The sequence below is a fragment of the Myotis brandtii genome, unplaced genomic scaffold (genome assembly GCF_000412655.1).
Source record: "Myotis brandtii unplaced genomic scaffold, ASM41265v1 scaffold89, whole genome shotgun sequence".
NCBI classification, from domain to species: Eukaryota; Metazoa; Chordata; class Mammalia; order Chiroptera; family Vespertilionidae; genus Myotis; species Myotis brandtii.
In genome coordinates this window covers 3,086,211-3,093,293 of record NW_005371645.1, presented here as the reverse complement: position 1 = coordinate 3,093,293, position 7,083 = coordinate 3,086,211, and positions in this window count along the sequence as shown.

Below are 7,083 nucleotides of genomic sequence, written 5' to 3'. Positions count from 1 at the left end.
TTTGTGGGCTGTGTGCACAGTCTTGTTGTAGTTAAGCATTGATTGCTGTTGGTATCACTGGGAGGAATTGACCTCCAGGTCAGTTGGCTCTGAGGACCAATTGTGTCTACAATGGGAGAACTTCTGTGCTGGAGACACCCTTATGGGGTAGGCCTTGCTTCAGTGGGGCTTTGGCACTCACTGAGTCTGCCCCGAGTGTGTCTCTTATGGATGTGAAGTGTGTAATCTGGATGGTCTCACTCTGACCACTGGATAGACTGGCTCTTGGATCTCCAAGGAGGTGCAAAGTCAGCCATGGCCTGAGACCACCCAGCAAGAGCTACAGAGAGATCTGCAGATTCCTCCTCTTTGTTTGGGGTTTGGAGGTGCCCAGATGAGGCACAGCTGTGAAGCAATGCAGGCTGCTGACGAGCCTTAGGCCTTCTTTTGGAAGCTCTGGGGTTCTCTGACCCAGCTACAGTTTGACAGGTTTTTAGGTGGAGAAAGGCCAGGCCATTAGTATGCAAAAGCCTCTGCACAGAGCTTGGGTGGGGTTGTCAATTGTGTGGGGCGAGGTCTCAGCGAATCACCAGGCGGTGCAAACAGCAATGGTTGCCATCGGCTCTGTCCCAGATAGGCCCCTGGGTCTCTGTGTCCCGTGGCCCCATGCAGGAACAGTGAACGCTGCAAGCACCTCTGCAAGAAAGCCGCCCTTATGTTCCGGCCCGATGCCAGACAGTTCAGTTTCTCTCCGTATGAGTCTGGGTCCCCAAATTCTCACCCATAACTGGAGTTCAGAGCAGTTGGGAACTTGTATCTCAACTTGTATCCTGGTTGAAAAAGACAACAGCATACCCAGCTGCCAGCCCATTTCGCGTGCCTCTGTACCTCCACACTTCCACACCTCTGCACCTCCTACCAGACTCAATGCGCTTTTCTCTTTCCTTCTAGTTGTAGAATTTCCACTCAGCGAGCCTTCCCGTGGTTCTGGATGATATTCATTTTGTCTTTTAGTTGTAGTTTTAATGTGGTTGTGCGCGGCAGCAAATTCAGGTGTTTACCTATGCTGCCATCCTGGTTCCCTATCTTGCCAATTTTTTTAAGCTGGGGTTGCTTTCTTATTTTTGAGTTTTGAGAGTTTTGTTGTAAATTCTGGATATAATTGCTCAATAGGAGTCATCTTTGCATGCCTTGTAATTTTCTGTTGGAATGCAGACATTGTGAATTCTATCTCATTGGGTACTGGGTATGTATTACAAATGTTCTTTACTTTTGTTTGGGGATGCAGTTAAGTTACTTGGAAATAGTTTGATCTTTATGGGTCTTGCTTTTGTAATTTATAGGCAGGCCTGGAAGAGGGCTCAGTGTGGGACAAACTATGTCACAGGACTAAGGAAAGAGTTTCCCATGCCCTATGAATTATGAGTTTTCCCATCTATCTGGTGGGAGCAGGTACCTGTGTAAGTGCTCAGTGCTGTTCCAGCCTCATTGCATGCTCATCAGCAGGTGTCCTCTGGAGTGTGCAGGGACCTCTCCTGACACCAGGCCAGTATCAGGAGAGGTCCCTCTACAGCTCTCTGCAGCTGTCTCCTCTCAGTGCTCTGACCTGCCAGTTCCTGCTGCCTTGCTCTCCCTGCGCCCTCGCCTCTGTCCCCTGCACCTGAGTCCACTGCTTCTGCCTGGGTTGCCCCTCCCTGTGCAGCCTGGACAGTCCCTCGGGGCAGTGGGTGAGCCTCACGAAGTTTGTTTTCCACCCCACAGGATCACTGTCTTTTGTTACCTGATGTCCATTGGTTTGTGTGTTATTTCTGTTTTTCTTTTTTGGTTATTTCAGGTGGGAGAGTAAATCTGGTCCCTGTTACTCCATCCTGATTGGAAGTGTAAATGTCCATTAATATTTTTTCTCATTTGAGTGTTAGCTCATAGGGAGTGGGGTCTGTGTTGTGGTTTGTTACCGCTAAATCATCAATGCCCATGTTCTTGGTGCTCTCTATAAATATCTGTTGAATGAATTAAATAAACCAGTTTGCTTTGGGGAGGAAATGATATGCATTAATCTCAGTAGCATTTTTATTTCAAGAAAGGGTCTGACACTTTTACTCTGGGTTATGCAGGTTGAGAGTGTTTGTATTCCCAATATAAATTCCAGTTTGTCTTAACAGTCTAGTTGGGGTGACTGCCATTTGGCACGTGTGTAAACTCCTGAATACCAACAGCATGTCAGAACGTGCTCAAGACTTTTCTCAGGGGCCCCTCGATCGCCCCGCCAGTCGCCCCACAGATCAGCCCTGATCACCGCCCAGGCCTAGGGATCCTACCTGTGCATGAATTTCATGCAGCGGGCCTCTAGTAATAATAATTTTTAATACCTAGGTATTTTTGAAATAACAGGATACTGAAACATTAATTAATCTGAGTTTGCCTCATATGGGGAATCTAGAGAATAGATTTGAATCTATTAATTGAGTATGTCTTGTATTTCATTTGAAATATATCCTTAAAAATGTGAATGTATTACTAATCTGAGAAATGCTAAGTAACAATTGCCACCTAAAATTTGAGGCTTCTAAGAGTTAAAAGTTCAAATTAAGTTGGGATAAATTATATGGTTGTGATAATAGAATGCATGAAGTATGGAAATTCATTTTTGAGGAAAATAATTCTTGCGTTTCCTCTGGTATGTGTTTGTGTATTACATGTGGTAAATTTTCAGCCTCAGATGGCATTACTAGGATATGATATTTTATTGGCCCGATTAAAAAGATATTAAATACTTATAAGCAGAATTCTGTGGTCTGGACAAAATTTTTAATATTAAAACCGGTTTAAGTTTGATTAATGTCTTTTAGAGTTACTACCATAAAATATATGTTTTTTCCTAGATTTACAAAGAGTTTATGATATAATCTTTTGGTTAAGTATATTTGACAATCTTTCAAAAAGTTAAAATGTTAAGACTTTAACCAAGAGATGACTTTGGGTCATTCCAATGGGCCCTGGAGTAACTCAAGGATTTATTCTCTCTTCTTAAAAGAAATATTTTTGAACTAAATTAGGCCAATTTAATATACTTGACATTACATGGGAAGCTTTTTCAAATAGAAATTAATAAATATGTTCTATTTATATGCATATATTTTGTTTAAATGAATGTTATAGAAATTTCAGTCTGCTTCAGAAAGGCACTTGCAAAGATTCAGAGCCAAGTGCAAATAGGAAACTCTCAGGGGGACAGGCATGTGTCCAGTCAGGGACCCCAGGCAAGCCAAAGTGATGGTTCCCTGGGGGGCGTCTGCCAGTGAGTGATACTCTGGGTATTTGCATTTCACATATTCGGAGTTTATGAATTATTTTCAATGCTCAATACACCGTTTGCAATAAGCCATGTGCCCCATTTTAAAAACTTACTTTATATGCTGAAATTATATATTGAATCTAAAAGTATACAAATTTTATATTATTCTCTATGTCATTTTACAGTAATTAATATTTACTAAGAAATTGTTGTCTTGGAATGTTATATTTTATAGAAAAGCAACATTTTATCAAATCTATAACTGTGCCACTTTTAAATTTTGTCACTCATGGACAGCCATGGCTTTACTCTGATGCATTTGCAGGTATATTATGTCTTTAAAAAAATCCATGAAAAGGACTCTGACCTACTCTAACTTGCAGGCTTCTAAGCAGGTCAGATCTTTGAACTGAATGAAGATTTATAGACCTTCAAGGAATAACTGAATTCAAAAAGTACTGGCAAATAATCAGGATAAACAAAAATAATTATGGGACTAAATGAATTGAGAATGATTATTCTTATGACTCTCTTTAAAATATTGTTGATTTTTAAAATCTTTTGTTTCCCAAATGTAAGGAAAACTAAAAAGCAGACATTCTGCATTGTAGGGACTAACAAATTAGTAACATTCATTTCACAGGAGACAAAGATTCAAAGACTACGACAACCTGGAGGTTTTTGTCCATCGGGAAATACATTAATGAAAGATGCTCTCCAACAGTGTTAAAGGGACCTCACCTTACTTGGTACCTGACCACCATGAATGGACATCTGCCCCGTCTCTGACACTCAGCTTCATCTCAAGGATGAGAAGCGCCAACTACAGAGGAGGTAGACAGCCATCCCAAGACGTCAACAAGGCCTGAATGCTCACAGATTGATGCTGCTCAAACCTTATTCTTATATCACCTACTTGTTACTGATTGAATGTATATAAAATAATTATCCTCCTTATGATTTCCTAGTGGAAACAACATCTGTCTCCCTAGACCCCTTTCCCTATTAGACGTGAAAAATTTAACTTGGGTACCTGCTAATCTTTCCCACCTGCTCGACAGTGATATTCTGATTATCAGCTATGATAATGAAGTTAATGTTTTGTTGGCCACACGTTGGTGGTCTTCTACTATCAATATAAGCTTTGGTGCATTTTTTCATGCTGTATCTATTATAAAGGACCTACCTTGGACAAACTTCTCCAAGAAAACCTCCCTAATAAGTCCCCTGGTAGAATTATATATAGATCTAATCTAGATGAGTATTTTAGATGAATATTGTCTAAATATAGCAATAGATGAAATTAACTGCCCAGAAGAAAAATTGGAACTTCTGGTTAATAGCAGATACTTATTTCCCCTCAGATCCTTCCTTGTCTAATAGTAGACATTTTCTGTACCTTATCAATGTTACTGGTTTATTACTGTTACTTTTGTTACTGGTATGTAAATGTTATACTAGATGCAAAAAATCAAAACTTGACAAACAGCAAAAAGACTTGGATCATGGTGGCTCAAAAATTATAAACGATCCAAAATACTTTTTAACAAGGACATATAGGAACTGACTGCCTCCCATTTACATGCCCTTTTTTTTAAATAATAATAATTCCACCTTAAATGCCATCTAAGGTTATGGTCTTGCCCCATCCCCAGTGGTCCACCTGTTCAGCAAGACATGCTGACACTGAGACATCCTAGGAATGAGCCTTCCTAGCACCGTGGGACTCCATTATCCAACCAAAAGGTTGGTCATCAATGCATCCTTTGGATTGATTTATGGCCAAAAGGGGGATGTGTGGACGAAAGGGGCCACATGCTCACCTGACAAGCTCAGGGAAGGCCTGCATGGCGATCTTGCAAACTCAGAGACCTAAGGCCACCACAAAGGATGGTCTGAAATTAAACTTTAACTAAAAGCAGTGATGGTGGATAGTCACCTCCTAGGCCGGTATCTTCACTGACATGGTCAACCTTTACCTTAACTGAGTCTCTGTCTTTTTGCATCTAAGATAACATACCCTTGAAATGTCTGGGTAACTTGTAACTTCCCCTTTTCTGAACCCCTTGGGGCACAACCTAATGTACCTGGGGGCCAGGACAGAGACCACAAATTCCTTCATTGTTATCATGTTAATTGTCCCTACACCCACCTAAGTATGTGTCTATCATTTTACTTCTTATCTAATCCCAGAGGTTTCCCCACTTTGCTTTCTCCTGCCTCTCTAATCTATCACCAATGAATTTCATGTAACCCACCTACATCCCTTTCTTTGATTGCAATGTATAAAAATAGATGTAACCTGCTATTCTCTGGAGCATTATCTCAATCAGTTGAGGTTTTGCTTCCTGGCAATTGTAGACAGTTTGGCTCAAATAAACTCAAAAATTCTTTACAGGTTTCAATGTTTTATGCTAACACTAGAGGTCCGGTGCATGGATTCCTCGGTCTGGCCTGCGGGGATTGGACCAAAACTGGCTCTCCAACATCCCTCGAGGGGTCCCAAATTGCGAGAGGACGCAGGCCAGGCCGAGGGACCCCACCAGTGCACGATTGGGGTCAGGGAGGGACCGAGGGAGGGCTCCAGGGCGTGTCCTGCCCATCTCGCCCAGTCCTTATTGGCCAGACCTCAGCAGCAAGCTCACCTACCAATTGGAGCTTCTGCCCCCTGATAGTCAGTGCACGTCATAGCGACTGGTCGAACAAACAATTGGACACTTAGCATATTAGGCTCTTACCATATAGGCTAGGATAGTAAAATCCCTGCACTGGGTGTGGGTGGGCTGGCTTCGGGTGGGTACTGACCGGTGCGGGTGGAGTAGTCTTGGTGGCTGGGCCCCTGCTGGCACCCACCTTGGCTGGCCTGGTGCTGCCCACTCACCAGCCCTGTCCCCTGCCGCCGCTGCCGGTTGGGGCCTTCAGGCTGGGAGCAGCTCCTGCATTGAGCGTCTGCCCCCTGGTGGTCAGTGCACATCATAGCAACCAGTTGTTCTGCCATTCGGTAGATTTGCATATTAGGCTTTTATTATACTAGTAGCCTGGTGCATGAAATTCGTGCACATTAAAAGGGAATTAATTGCCCTAACAGGTTTGGCTCAGTGGATAGAACATCGGCCTGCGGGGTCCCGGGTTCGATTCCGGTCAAGGGCATGTACCTTGGTTGCGGGCACATCCCCAGTGGGGAGTGTGCAGGAGGCAGCTGATTTTTTTTAAAAAAGGGGAATTAATTAGCAGAGATATTTTAATATTGCTGTTTGCCCTTTCTCTATAATAGAAGTGTGAGAGATGAAAGGAAATTAGTAAAATGTATATGAAAATAATATATAAATTTATTAATAAACAGTAACAAAAGGCTATAACAACAGAGGCATGATATAAAAACAACAGAAACATGATATGAAAACAAAAACATGATATAAAAACAACAGTGATGCAAACAATGACTGATAAAGTGATTAAACTTATTCTAATATCTCCCTGTACACCACATTAAGAGTGAAAACACTTTCAGAGTGCTTGACTAATTTCCCTTGTGATGAAGTACTTAGAACTTTAACTGTAACATCACATGCTCTTCAAACTCGAGAGAAAGCAACATATAACTGACCATGTGCAAAAAACGAGTTCAGGTAGGAATATGCCTACTTTGTCTAGAGTTTGTCCTTGTGATTTATTAATAGTCATCACAAATGCTGGCATCACGGGAAACCGTCGTTGAATCAATTTAAATGGGAGGCCAGTGTCAGATGGGGACAAATTAATTCTTGGAATCAGAACAGCCTCTCCCTCTGCAGATCCTGTTAATACTT